This window comes from Bacillus rossius, chromosome 10, assembly GCF_032445375.1.
Source record: "Bacillus rossius redtenbacheri isolate Brsri chromosome 10, Brsri_v3, whole genome shotgun sequence".
In the NCBI taxonomy this organism is placed as follows: Eukaryota; Metazoa; Arthropoda; class Insecta; order Phasmatodea; family Bacillidae; genus Bacillus; species Bacillus rossius.
The window spans coordinates 4,208,846-4,224,041 of NC_086337.1; the positions used below are offsets into that span (position 1 = coordinate 4,208,846).

The 15,196-nt window shown below is 42.8% G+C and overlaps 1 protein-coding gene across 1 annotated transcript in view; it reads right to left on the minus strand.

Annotated features, from left to right (window-relative positions):
• The window catches only part of LOC134535727 (gem-associated protein 5-like), a 212,626-nt gene that overhangs the window by 89,555 nt on the left and 107,875 nt on the right, over window positions 1–15,196 (minus strand). The gene's annotated exons all lie outside the window — the stretch shown is intronic.

Sequence of the window (15,196 nt, forward strand, 5' to 3'; positions counted from 1 at the left end):
TTTTTTAATTTTGCAATACAAGACCTGTGGAACCATTCGAGCGGCGCCATTTTTGTTATTTTGCCGTGTTCGTGAATACGTGAATCGTGAATGCGTAATTAATAAAATGGTTTATTAGGTCAGGTCAGTTACATTATTAATACTTTCAAACTAAGCCGACATTAAAAATTATTTTGTGAATTAATTTTAATGGCTGTTTAGTTTTAAAATATTTATAATGTAACTGACCTGACCAAACAAACCCGGACAGAGGGTGAACAGTAAACTAAAATGGTCGATTAGGTCAGGTCAGTTACATTATAAATACTTTAAAACTAAGGTGATATTAAAAATAATGTGAATTAATTTTAATTATTCTTTAGTTTTAAATTATTTATAATGTAACTGACGGTAAATATGTATTAAACGGATTAGCGCCAAAAAAAATCGTACAAATATGAAATAACTTTCATTATATGCTATCTCACGTACTCTCTTCATAACCGCCTGCGGAGATAAAAAATTCCAATTACTTTAGGAGATATAGAATTTTTTAATCTTCATTTTTTGGGGATTTTTTTTAAAAAAAAATTTAAAAATCCGAAAATACCTTTATTCTGTGCTCTTAAACTTCCTCTTTTCATTAAACCCGGCTGATATAAGAAATTCCAAATACTTTTGGAGATATCAAATTTTTTAATTTTCATCCTGTGCACTCGTGCGGCGATAACAGTTGCTTGTTTACAAGTATCATTTTTTTTTTTTGCGATGTTCCCGAACGGAGAAACCTAAGATGCACATAGAGTTCTGCCATTCCCGATTACACCCGAACAATTCACCTTCGGCCAACCTCGGGTTTATTTATTAATATTTCTCTGTTTATTTTATTGTAGCTATACTAACCTAACTAACCATCCAAATGGTTTTAAAGTGTTTTAATGTATCTAACCTATCCGACCACTTTTAATATTTCAATTCATTTTTCCTGCGCAAAAATAAATAAATCCCGAGGTTGGCCGAAGGTGAATATTCGGGTGTAATCGGGAATGGCAGAACTTTATGTGGATCTTAGGACTCTCACGTAAACGAATACATCATGTAAAAAGAAACTTACGTGAGTTTATTCTGTTCATCCTTTTTCCCGGTTTGTTAGGTCAGGTCAGCTACATTATAAATACTTTGAAACTAAACAACCAATAAAATTAATTTTATTATTTTTAATGTCTGTTCAGTTTCAAAGTATTTATAATGTAGCTGACCTGACCTAATCTACCTTTGTCCCATTTTGTTAGGTCAGGTCAGTTACATTATAAATACTTAAAACTATACAACATGTAAAATAAATTGATATTATTTTTAATTTCGGTTTATTTTGAAGTATTTATAATGTAACTAACCTTACATAATGGAAAATTTATGTTATTTAGACATTCACGCGCACACGGCAAAATATAAAATGGCGACGGTCAAATTATTACACACGTCTGGTATAGCAAAATAAGAACGGCCATATCTCCAAAAGTATTTGGAATTTTTTATCTCCGCAGGCGGTTCTGAAAAGAGGACGTAAGATAGCATATAATGAAAGTTATTTCATATTTGTAAGATTTTTTTTGGCGCTAATCCGTACAATACATATTTACCTAACTGACCTTACCTAACAAACCCGTAACAAAGGATGTACAGTAACAACTCACGTAATTTTTTTTGTTACTTATTACTTGCGCAACAATATCAAAATAACAAATAAGACTTTAAAATTAGAAACGTTAAAAACTCACGTAAGTTGGAGGCGGTAATTAAATACCGTTTTAAACAATAATTGAACTAAATAATCACGTATTAGTTCATTTGAATTCTGGCCTATCATGAACAATCACGTGACATCATTATCCAATAAAAAAATAGATACTCGTTCTCGTACGTAAACAAGAAACAATGGTGCACGCACGCCACAGGAATGCGCTGGTTTTGTGCTGAAATTTAAAAATTCGATATCTCCTAAAGTATTTGGAATTTCTTATCTCCGCCGCTTTTAATGAAAAGAGGAAGTTGAAGAGCATATGATAAAGGTATTTCAGATGTTTAGCATTTTTTTTGGCATATACCGCGACTCTACATATGATGAAATTAAAAAATTCGATATCTCCTAAAGTATTTGGAATTTCTTACCTCCGCCGGTTGTTTTCAAAAGAGGAAGTGAAAGGGCACAGAATAAAAGTATTTTCAGATTTTTAGCATTTTTTTTGGCATCTACCGCGATTGTAAATATTTACCAGAAAAATAAATAAATGGTTAGCTAATTTGGAGCACTGGAGCACTGTGGCTTTAAAGAAGCAACTGTTGCCTTCTTTGCTCTCTTTAAGAACTCAGAACTAAAATTTTGTTGATAACACAAATTTTATTTTCTTGTCTTCAATATTGAAAGGGATTCTAAAATGTCAGTGGGCATGGAGGATCTGAACTGTGTTCTGTTCTTTTTCACCAAACTGAAAATCCATTCACATTCCGCATTGCTGTGTGGAATGGAAAGTATTGACAGCATTATTCTACAAATTTTATCATATTTCAAAATACCATCAACTCCACGAATTTGGCTAACTTAGCCCAATTCACATCTTCACACTCTTCCGTGGCAACAATGCCCGAAATATCATCAATCTGAAGAGCTGAGAATTGTTTTGTCACTTTATCCATAGATGCATCTCTTGATTCGCCTTCTTGAACAAGAAGAATAAAAGGAAACAATTCCACAAAATAGTGAATGGATGAAAAGCTGGAATCCTGAATATTTTTCATTCTTGCCACTTCTGCATTCTTCAACACTGCATTTCTGATGGGAAATTTTTTAACAATGTACCGTATTTACCTGAATGCAAGACGATTATTTTTTCTCCCGGCAACGGTAAAAAATTTCACATTCGTCTTGCATTTTTGATGGTAGTTTGTCCCACATTTTTAGGCTAATACAATGTGGAAATTACTTTTATGGTTACTTTTATGGGTACAGGCAATAAATAACTATTAACATTATAATCATTGAATGAAAAATACAGTACAATTTCAAGCTAATTTGTACGAAAAAAAAGATTATGAAAAACATCTACGGTACTAGTCGCCATGCTTTGTTTATTTGCGCTCACGCCATAGATAAAGTATGCACGAAAGAAGACGTGAAACCTAGACTTGGGAGTTGGTAAACCAGGTAATTTCTCATGCTGAATTTTGTAGTAACACTAATAATTAATTATTATTATTACTTAACCTGCAATTGGGCTTTCACCCGGTGGCAAGAACTCCCACTCACTCCCCTCTCCCCCCCCCCTCCATCAGCTTTCTCCTCAGCTCCCTCCCATCCCTGACCTCCACCATTTCCTCCCCCAGCCCATTCCACTCCCTCCCCGTCCTCACCAGGAAGGTGTTCCGCCCTCTCTCTGTCCGCCTCCACACCCTCTGGAGCTTACATCTGTGGTCTCTTCGTCCTCTGTACTCCCCTCTATGTACTTTGCTTCCCAATTGCCCCCATCCCCCTTCCCCCTTCAGCACCTTGAACATCCTAACCAACCTTTCCACTCTTCTTCTCCTCTGTAACGTTTCCCACCCCAACTCCTTAATCATTTCCGTTGGGCTATGCAGTTTCCCATCCTGCCCCTCCCTCCTTCTCCACATTCCCATCACCCACCTAGCCGCTCTGCGCTGCACCCCTTCCAGCTCCTTCACCTCAGTCACCAGGTAGGGGTCCCAGACCGCCGCCGCATACTCCAACATTGGCCTGACCAATGTGGAGTATGCCTTCTCCTTTGTCCTCCTCCCAGCTCCCTGCAGGGTCCTACCAAGCAACCCCAGCGCCTGCCTTCCCCTCCTGACCACCCCCTCTATGTGCTCCGCCCATCCTAGGTCATTTTTCAGTGTCACCCCCAGGTACTTATATCCTGCTGCCTCTCTTATCTCCTGCCCCTTCCAGTAATATACATTTCGTGTGACTTTCCTCCTCTTTGTAAATCTGACAACTTTTGTCTTACCAACATTCAAGGACATTCCATTTTTCTCCGTCCATTGCTCCAACCTTATCAAGTCCTCTGTTAAACATCCCCCTTCCCCCACAACCTCATACACTACACAGTCATCTGCAAATAGCCTCCATCTGGCTTTCATGCCCTCCCCCAGATCGTTTATCATAATTGTGAACAACAGAGGCCCCAGCACACTCCCCTGTGGCACCCCCGACGTCACTTCCCCCTCCTCGGAGCTTTCCTCACCCACTCTCACTCTTTGTCTTCTATTCCTCAGGAAATCACCCACCCAGTTTACCACCCTTCCATCCCTCACCAGCAACTCAACCTTTTCCATTAACCTCCTATGGGGGACCTTATCAAACGCCTTTTCAAAATCTATAAAGATTGCATCTATCTGCTTCCCCCCGTCCACCGCTTCCACCAGGTCTTCCAACAGCCCAGCCATCTGGGTCTCGCATGAGAACCCCATCCTGAATCCATGCTGCCTATTATCCACCCACCCCAGATCTTCCATTTCCCCCTTTACGTACCTTCCTACCAACCTCTCCATCACTTTTCCTACACAGGACGTCAAACTGACCGGCCTGTAACTTCCTGGCTCCGCCTTATCATTTCCCCCCTTGTAGATGGGAACTACCACTGCCTCCTTCCATTCCATTGGTAGTTTCCCCTCCTCCAGAGACTGCTTGAAAACCTCCAACAGGTACTTCCCAATCTCCCTATCACCCAACTTCAAATGACTATTCCCTATACCATCTGGCCCAGCTGCCTTTCTCCCTTTCAACCTCCTGATCACCTTAATTACATCTGTCAGTCGCAGCTCAAAGGCCTTCCTGCCCATTAAACTGTCGTCCTCTTTACCCTCCCATGCCTCCCCCTTTGTAAATACTGCCAGATATTGCTCCTGCAGTAAGTCTGCCTTTTCCCTGTCCTCTGTATATTCCTGCCCCCCTCCTCCTCTGAGAACCCCTATTCCCTCCTCACCCTTCACTCTTCTTATGTATCTGTAGAGCTCCGCCCCATTTACCGTCCCCCCTTCCCCCATCAGCTGTTCCATGTAAGCATCCCTTGCTTCCCGTGATTTCCTCCCTAGTTCCTTCCCAAGCGCCTTCATTTCCGCCTCTATCTCCTCTCCCCCAAGCTTCCTTGCCCTCGCATGCAGCCTCCTACATTTCCTTTTCAACACTTTCAACTCCCTTCCATAGTAGGGAGGGTCACCTCCTTGGCCTACCCTCCTCTGAGGTACAAAACGTGTAGCCATCTGCAGCAGAATATTTCTTAAGGCAGCCCATCTACCTTCGAGGTCCTCTATATCTACCCATCTACTGTATTCCCCCTTCAGGAATGCCTCTGCCCCCACTCTATCAGCCTTACCCCAACAGTTTACCACGTTTCCCCTCCTTACCCTTTTCTCCCTCCAGCCCACGTCTAACTCCACTACTGGGATCCTGTGATCACTGATGCCCTCCATTACCACACTTCCCCTGACCGCCTCCATTGGTCTCACAAGTACCACATCCAACAGGTTCCCGTCATCCTGCTCTCCTCTCCTGGCACCTTTTCTGGTGCTTACATGATATCTCCACTATGTTGCGAGCGCTGTAACAATTTTAGTAACCCAAAGTGTTGTATACGTTTGAACAATGTTATTCTATGTAAACGAAATTGTTTATTTTCGTTAATAAACAAATGCGGTAAATTGCGGGAACCTAAAATGGATAGTGTTGAAAGGCGAGGAACATCAAGTTCTTTTATAAAGAAAGGCTGTCGAACATATGTTATGTAAAATGTTTATTTATAGCTTGTTATATACTATTTTCTGGTTTATAAAGGTTAAAAAGTTGACCTCGTCTTGCATTCAAGTCGTCTTGCAATCGGGTAAATACGGTAGTCACAAGTGTTCGTGCAATTCTAGATGGTTGACATCCAATAACTAAATCCACGTCATCTTTTTGATTCTGGACACTATGGTAGTCAAGTTCAAGTAATGAGCAACTATTTACAGTTCTTGGTTTTACAAAGTTTGAAATCAATTCTCTTAAAAAATCAAACAGTTCTCTTAAAATGTGAATATGAGGTGGTGATGATTGAAGAATGACATTCAGTTTTTCAAATGAAGGCACAACACTTAGGAGAAATGCACACAGTGCTTTATTGAGATCAGAAGAAAGAAACATAAATAGTTTTTCTTCTCGATTCATAAAAGGACTTTCATTCTTCAGAATAGGAACATCATTTTTTGCCGAAGGTGAAGCACCTTTTTTATGGCTGGTAAAGGAAACAGAACTTGGTTTCCTTTTCTTATCTGTCTCTTTATCTAGGCCTTGATGGGCTCCACTTGAGCTTGCACAGGATGACTGTTGAAGCTTAGGAATTTTGTAAGAGGTTAGACACACGGATTGTTTCTGATTTAATACCTCTGCCTTACAAAAGCTAAGTAATGGTTGCCATTGTTCAAAAACCCTCAGCAAACTTCTAAGAGAAAGCCATCTTGAACACACATGTTTCAGAATTTTCTTGGCTTCTGTATCAGGCAGATCTTGAAACTTGTGTAACCTTTCTTTTCTCTTGGAACTCTTCTCCAAATAATAAAAAAATGTCTACAAGAATGTCATCGACTTTTACTGGCAGAGAAGATGCAGCTTTTTCTGAAGCTAAGTTTATTAAATTACAAACACAGCCAATCCCAATAAGTCCAGGGTGTTTTTCCTTCAACACTGCTGCGACACCATTTTTATGCCCTATCATAACTGCTGCATTGTCTGAGCGAAATGCAATGCAGTGTTCAATGGGAATACCATTACATACAAATTGGGAAAGCACTAAATTACCAATATTCCGTCCGGTGCAGTCACCTTCCAGAATAGGAATGGAAAGAACAACATTTAAAATTTTATGCTGTGCTTCATCATAAAACGTAACTACAATAGGATACAACTTAAAACTAGCGTCGTTGCTACCATCAGTTTCGACTGAAAACACACCGGATTTTGCATCCGAAGCCATCTCTTTCATAATAGCAGAGGTTTTGGTACGCCCACATCCATATTTCTTGGCAATTTCCGAGTCTGGGAACATTTTTTTGACAACCTGCATGATCTGCGGCCGCTAGAGGAATGTTATGCTCTATCAAAAACGAAGTAAATAAACGCGTAATGTCTAGATCTGCACCCCCAGATTTAACAAAGAACCTTGAAAGTTTGTGATTATCTTCTTGGCATTTTACTTTGGATAAATGCTTCGCACTTTTGATGTGCACGCTGATGTCAATTTTATCGCCATGCGATATGTTGATGTCGCATCTGCATATCTTACAAAAGCCAAACCTTTCCCCTTTGTCAGAATTTAAAATGCATCGAAACACTGCACTATACGTATCATGGAATGTCTGGTAATAATATTGTTTTTTCGTACTCATATTTGAAAACTTAATGCAGACAGTTTGTGCTTCATAACCTGTCACAAACGCCTAAACGAGGCAATGGCAATAGCCGGTAACAAAGTAAACAAATTCGTAAACAGTGGTTTCACGTTGCACTCGTTGACCACAGTGTATTTTGCCAGGTTAAATGTATTTGAAATTCAAATTTTAATACGTAATATCAGCTCGTAAATTATAAATCAAAATTACCTATCTTAACTAACCGTCTAACAAACAAGCGACGACGTACTCTCTGTAGAACTGTGTAATCGAGAAAAAAAACAATTGATAGCCATGATCACAACACGCAATACACCGACTTTTTTTTTACCACGAAGCTATTTTAATTACAAAAATAGGAAGAATTCAGACAATTTCACAAAATCGTAAAGAGCAGTTATAATTCGGAAGACTTCCGGAAAAATCGGAAAGATTGGCAGGTATGCATCCTGACTTTCTAATGGATTTAAGCTTAAAAGACGTGCATAGACTGACTTAACTATTGGCAAGTGCGCAAAAAGCTGTACTAGCATACTCAACTAAATTTAACGACAATCCCAGAAACTCTACAGTGATAGGCACAATAATGAGTTAAAAAACCAAAGATCCTGAAACTTAAATACTTAAAAAAAAGGAATGGGCCTTATAAGGTAAACTCTAGGTGGCATTTTAAATTGCTATAATTGCATTGACAGACTAACGACATTTAGTTACAGACAAAAATTACAGAAAAATAAATTCTAAACCAAAGTCCCATAAGTCTCTTACGGAGGAGGAGGAGGGATAAAAATTATGACGTTCTTCAGGCCTTATATTCCACAACGCTAAATCCAGTCGTCGCACTATGTTTTCAAAAACACATCTTCTTTAAGCCAGGCTTCGTACCAGCGGGGCAAATAAAGAACTAAAATGCAGCCGTGTCACTTACTTGGTGCTGAAGCATACCTTTGATGCAGTAGACTCTCGGGGTCGGGCATAACCCCACTCACTACTGCGCCGCTAGCAGCGCGATGCTTCTGTGGCTTGTCCACTTGCCCCACACCATCGCGCGCTCGTGTATCACCGCGTTTAATGCTTTGCGAAACTAGCCATGGCATTACCGTCACTTAAATTGAAGTAGTGATAACAAACAATTACATTCCAAATCGACGAGCCGTGCGAAATTCCACTTTTCTTAAAATACATTTAAATAACATTGAGTGCAGTAAACCAAGGCAATTTTCGATGATTACAGACTATTGCTGTTAACTCTCGTTCACGTAACGAACCAAAAGGCAAGTCCCCCATGGCTGGGATCCGAGTTCGCACGGGCTAACACTGCATACTTCACGAGCAGTTCTGCCAAAAAGCACCGTCGCGGCCGGCTGTCAAACACACAGTCCCCGCCATCAGCTGGGAGACGAATCACACTCGTCACGTCACCTGACGTCACGCCCCCTCCTCTCCACCACCCCTCACTCCGCTAGATAGTTCTCGATAATTCTCATAAGTACCGCTACACAGTAAGAATAATTAACGTAAAATAAACAAAGTATAATAAAATATTACAATGATAAATATTACAATTCACCACTAAATAATATAAGTACAAATTCTGATACCAATAAAAAATATTTTAAAGTTTAAAGTTTGCACACTACCGCATTGTATATGATGGCGGCCAAGTATATTAAAGAAAAGCTAAAAGCGCTTATAAAAACGTATTTAAAAATTAATATACACATACAACTGAAACAGTATAGTAAAAAAATTAATCAACTTGGAATAAACTATATACAATATAAAAATAATTAAATCCAGGGAGACTGAGACCAAGGAAGTGCAGCGCACGACTGTGATCCCGAAGCCGTCAGCCCCTCTCTTCCTAAACACGTGTGTGAGCCGCCACCGCCCAGCCACAAGCCATACCCGGGTACCAGGGCGACCACGCCGTGTCCTAGGTGGGCCCTGGCAACCAGCCGGGTGCCCGCGCACTCTCCCCCTACCCCCCTCGCTCCACCGCCAATCCCAGCCACCCCGCCTACTCCTCTCCCAGCAGGCCGGCGATTCACGCGTAAACATCTACCACAACTAGATAATAGACCACGCATAACACTTTTCGATGTTGTAATACCACATAAAAATGTAGATAATATATCTAGGAGTACATATAGATAGTAAACTATTGTGGCACGATCATACAGAACTAAAAAGTAAGGCAGCCTTCGCTAGACTCGTGACACTCTACCAGTCATGAGCCGGCGACTAGGGAGCTCAGTGAAATGTGGCTTAATAATACCTAAAGCGTTAATTAAACCCATTATAACATATGAGGGAACCAGTGTGTGCAACAGCAGCTGAGCGCGCAGAACACAGTCCTGAATTATTTTTATTGAATTATCACTATTTTGTATAAATGCAAAGGAGTGAAAAGAAATCAACCATTCAATTGATAAATTTACTTTTATGTGCACTCATTAATTAAAATATGTTTATTACTTTAATGAACAGATTATTTTAACTCTTACTTTTATACAAGTTTGTTATTTAACTTATTCCAATCTGTGTTATTCTGTTAAAGATAGGACGATGATAGGAAAAGTAGGAAAGAATTGGAGTGTCTAAAGTTTAATGTGGCTCGAAAAAGTCAAATAGATGGTTGTTCCAATCGAGTGGAAGAGAGATAGATGCAACGCAAGCGTACAATGAGAGTAAGGGGACAAAGTGTAACGGGACAATGTGCATACGGGACACTTTTTCATGTGTGCAGCCGGCGTTCATCGATTTATTAGACGTCACGTCAAAAAAACACCAAAAACATAGTATTAGTAATATTAATTTAAAGTATCTCTTAGTATGTTAGCACGGCCTCGCCCGCACAATATGTATTTATTACTATAATAAACTTAGTTTGAAGGATGTTTAATTTTCTTCCTTCTAGTTATAGGTGCTGCTGTCTGGAGCGGATGCGGATGTGAGTGGTTCCTGTTTGCACTCACCACCAGGGGCGATTGCGACCTGGCCATCAAATTTCAGTCCCGGAGAAGACAACAAAGCGGACCACGAGTCCAAGTGCCCAACACCCGCATGGTAGACTCATTCTACTCTGACCAACTCTTCATCCAGACCATCCTCTTTCTCTTGTACTTTTCTACATTTAATGCATGCAAACTTGCTTCTCGCATGAAAGTGCCCAGGGTTTTCCCTGTGTATATGCAATTTTGCCTGGGCCCAACTTAACTAGTAGTTTAGACTAGAGATAAGAGTGAGGGGAGTTAGTCATGACAACAATCGCTGCCATGACTGGCTAATCCCCTCCTAGCACATGATAAATGCGACCCTCTTCCTGCATGGCTAATCCCAGCAGGACTAAGGCGTGATAGGCTTCAGCCTGAGATGCACTTAGGTCCCTCTCTAACCCGGACCCTTCTCAAACCCACTTAGTTTTTAGTTAGGTTAGTGAAAAAAAATCAGGTCACTTGGTGCCCTAGAGGCACCACTGGCAGCCGAGCCTTGCTCACCGCGCCTTCACTGGCAGCCGAGCCTGCCCGCCGCGTCTTGTTAGCAGCCGCTATCCCGAGTACGTCGACCAAGTCCGCGGAGTAGTTTAGAGAGTATCGGGAGACTGTCGGCCCAAACTTTGAGTGCTTTAATAAAACTCGTACCACATCTCTGAGTGTGTCGCTTTGGGGTGAGAGAGCTCCTCGGGGATGGACCTACCAACCCACAGCCAGCCAAAACAGGTCAGCCAGCCAAATCCAAAGCCAACCAATAAAGCCAAGGCCAGCCAAGCCAAAGCCAAGAACAGCCAAGCCAAAGCCAAGAACAGCCAAGCCAAAGCCAAGAACAGCCAAGCCTAAGCCAAGCCAAAGCCAGCCAAGCCAAGGCCTACCAAGATAAAGTAAAGGCCTAATAAGATAAAGTCAAGGCCTACCAAGATAAAGTCAAGGCCAGCCATGATAAAGCCAAGGCCAGCCATGATAAAGCCAAGAACAGCCAAGCCAAAGCCAAGGTCAGCCAAGCCAAGGCCTACCAAGATAAAGTCAAGGCCAGCCATGATAAAGCCAAGGCCAGCCATGATAAAGCCAGAGCAGCCAAGCCAAAGCCAAGAACAGCCAAGCCAAAGCCAGCCAAGCCTAAGCCAAGAACAGCCAAAGCCAAGGTCAGCCAAAGCCATGGCCAGCCAAAGCCATGGCCAGCCAAAGCCTAGGCCAGCCATCCAGCCACCCACCCGCCCACCCGCTCACGTTCTACAAGCCTCCAAGGTGAAGTGAACAACCTTGTGTGGCACTATGAAGCCTCTACAAGCCTCCAAGGTGAAGTGAACAACCTTGTGTGGCACTATGAAGCCTCTACAAGCCTCCAAGGTGAAGTGAACAACCTTGTGTGGCACTATGAAGCCTCTACAAGCCTCCAAGGTGAAGTGAACAACCTTGTGTGGCACTATGAAGCCTCTACAAGCCTCCAAGGTGAAGTGAACAACCTTGTGTGGCACTATGAAGCCTCTACAAGTCTCCAAGGTGAAGTGAAAAACCTTGTGTGGCACTATGAAGCCTCTACAAGCCTCCAAGGTAAAGTGAACAACCTTGTGTGGCACTATGAAGCCTCTACAAGTCTCCAAGGTGAAGTGAAAAACCTTGTGTGGCACTATGAAGCCTCTACAAGCCTCCAAGGTGAAGTGAACAACCTTGTGTGGCACTATGAAGCCTCTACAAGCCTCCAAGGTGAAGTGAACAACCTTGTGTGGCACTATGAAGCCTCTACAAGTCTCCAAGGTGAAGTGAACAACCTTGTGTGGCACTATGAAGCCTCTACAAGCCTCCAAGGTGAAGTGAACAACCTTGTGTGGCATTATGAAGCCTCTACAAGCCTCCAAGGTGAAGTGAACAACCTTGTGTGGCACTATGAAGCCTCTACAAGCCTCCAAGGTGAAGTGAACAACCTTGTGTGGCACTATGAAGCCTCTACAAGCCTCCAAGGTGAAGTGAACAACCTTGTGTGGCACTATGAAGCCTCTACAAGCCTCCAAGGTGAAGTGAACAACCTTGTGTGGCACTATGAAGCCTCTACAAGCCTCCAAGGTGAAGTGAACAACCTTTTGTGGCACTATGAAGCCTCTACAAGCCTCCAAGGTGAAGTGAACTACCTTGTGTGGCACTATGAAGCCTCTACAAGCCTCCAAGGTGAAGTGAACTACCTTGTGTGGCACTATGAAGCCTCTACAAGCCTCCAAGGTGAAGTGAACAACCTTGTGTGGCACTATGAAGCCTCTACAAGCCTCCAAGGTGAAGTGAACAACCTTGTGTGGCACTATGAAGCCTCTACAAGCCTCCAAGGTGAAGTGAACAACCTTGTGTGGCACTATGAAGCCTCTACAAGCCTCCAAGGTGAAGTGAACAACCTTGTGTGGCACTATGAAGCCTCTACAAGTCTCCAAGGTGAAGTGAACAACCTTGTGTGGCACTATGAAGCCTCTACAAGCCTCCAAGGTGAAGTGAACAACCTTGTGTGGCACTATGAAGCCTCTAAAAGCCTCCAAGGTGAAGTGAACAACCTTGTGTTGCACTATGAAGCCTCTACAAGCCTCCAAGGTGAAGTGAACAACCTTGTGGGGCACCACGAAAGCTCTACAAGCCTCCAAGGTGAAGTGAATAACCTTGTGTGGCACTACGAAAGCTCTACAAGCCTCCAAGGTGAAGTGAACAACCTTGTGTGGCACTATGAAGCCTCTACAAGCCTCCAAGGTGAAGTGAACAACCTTTTGTGGCACTATGAAGCCTCTACAAGCATCCAAGGTGAAGTGAACAACCTTGTGTGGCACTATGAAGCCTCTACAAGCCTCCAAGGTGAAGTGAACAACCTTGTGTGGCACTATGAAGCCTCTACAAGCCTCCAAGGTGAAGTGAACAACCTTGTGTGGCACTATGAAGCCTCTACAAGCCTCCAAGGTGAAGTGAACAACCTTGTGTGGCACTATGAAGCCTCTACAAGCCTCCAAGGTGAAGTGAACAACCTTGTGTGGCACTATGAAGCCTCTACAAGCCTCCAAGGTGACGTGAACAACCTTGTGTGGCACTATGAAGCCTCTACAAGTCTCCAAGGTGAAGTGAACAACCTTGTGTGGCACTATGAAGCCTCTACAAGCATCCAAGTGAAGTGAACAACCTTGTGTGGCACTATGAAGCCTCTACAAGCCTCCAAGGTGAAGTGAACAACCTTGTGTTGCACTATGAAGCCTCTACAAGCCTCCAAGGTGAAGTGAACAACCTTGTGGGGCACCACGAAAGCTCTACAAGCCTCCAAGGTGAAGTGAATAACCTTGTGTGGCACTATGAAGCCTCTACAAGCCTCCAAGGTGAAGTGAACAACCTTGTGGGGCACCACGAAAGCTCTACAAGCCTCCAAGGTGAAGTGAATAACCTTGTGTGGCACTACGAAAGCTCTACAAGCCTCCAAGGTGAAGTGAACAACCTTGTGTGGCACTATGTAGCCTCTACAAGCATCCAAGTGAAGTGAACAACCTTGTGTGGCAATACGAAGCCTCTACAAGCATCCAAGTGAAGTGAACATCCTTGTGTGGCACTATGTAGCCTCTACAAGCCTCCAAGTGAAGTGAACAACCTTGTGCGGCACTATGAAGCCTCTACAAGTCTCCAAGGTGAAGTGAACAACCTTGTGTGGCAATACGAAGCCTCTACAAGCCTCCAAGGTGAAGTGAACAACCTTGTGTGGCACTATGAAGCCTCTACAAGTCTCCAAGGTGAAGTGAACAACCTTGTGTGGCAATACGAAGCCTCTACAAGCCTCCAAGGTGAAGTGAACAACCTTGTGTGGCACTATGAAGCCTCTACAAGTCTCCAAGGTGAAGTGAACAACCTTGTGTGGCACTATGAAGCCTCTACAAGCATCCAAGTGAAGTGAACAACCTTGTGTGGCACTATGTAGCCTCTACAAGCATCCAAGTGAAGTGAACAACCTTGTGTGGCAATACGAAGCCTCTACAAGCATCCAAGTGAAGTGAACATCCTTGTGTGGCACTATGTAGCCTCTACAAGCATCCAAGTGAAGTGAACAACCTTGTGTGGCAATACGAAGCCTCTACAAGCATCCAAGTGAAGTGAACATCCTTGTGTGGCACTATGTAGCCTCTACAAGCCTCCAAGTGAAGTGAACAACCTTGTGTGGCACTATGAAGCCTCTACAAGTCTCCAAGGTGAAGTGAACAACCTTGTGTGGCACTATGAAGCCTCTACAAGCATCCAAGTGAAGTGAACAACCTTGTGTGGCACTATGTAGCCTCTACAAGCATCCAAGTGAAGTGAACAACCTTGTGTGGCAATACGAAGCCTCTACAAGCATCCAAGTGAAGTGAACATCCTTGTGTGGCACTATGTAGCCTCTACAAGCATCCAAGTGAAGAGAACAACCTTGTGTGGCACTATGTAGCCTCTACAAGCATCCAAGTGAAGTGAACATCCTTGTGTGGCACTATGTAGCCTCTACAAGCATCCAAGTGAAGTGAACAACCTTGTGCGGCACTATGTAGCCTCTACAAGCATCCAAGTGAAGTGAACAACCTTGTGCGGCACTATGTAGCCTCTACAAGCATCCAAGTGAAGTGAACAACCTTGTGTGGCACTATGAAGCCTCTACAAGCATCCAAGTGAAGTGAACATCCTTGTGTGGCACTATGTAGCCTCTACAAGCATCCAAGTGAAGTGAACAACCTTGTGCGGCACTATGTAGCCTCTACAAGCATCCAAGTGAAGTGAACAACCTTGTGTGGCACTATGAAGCCTCT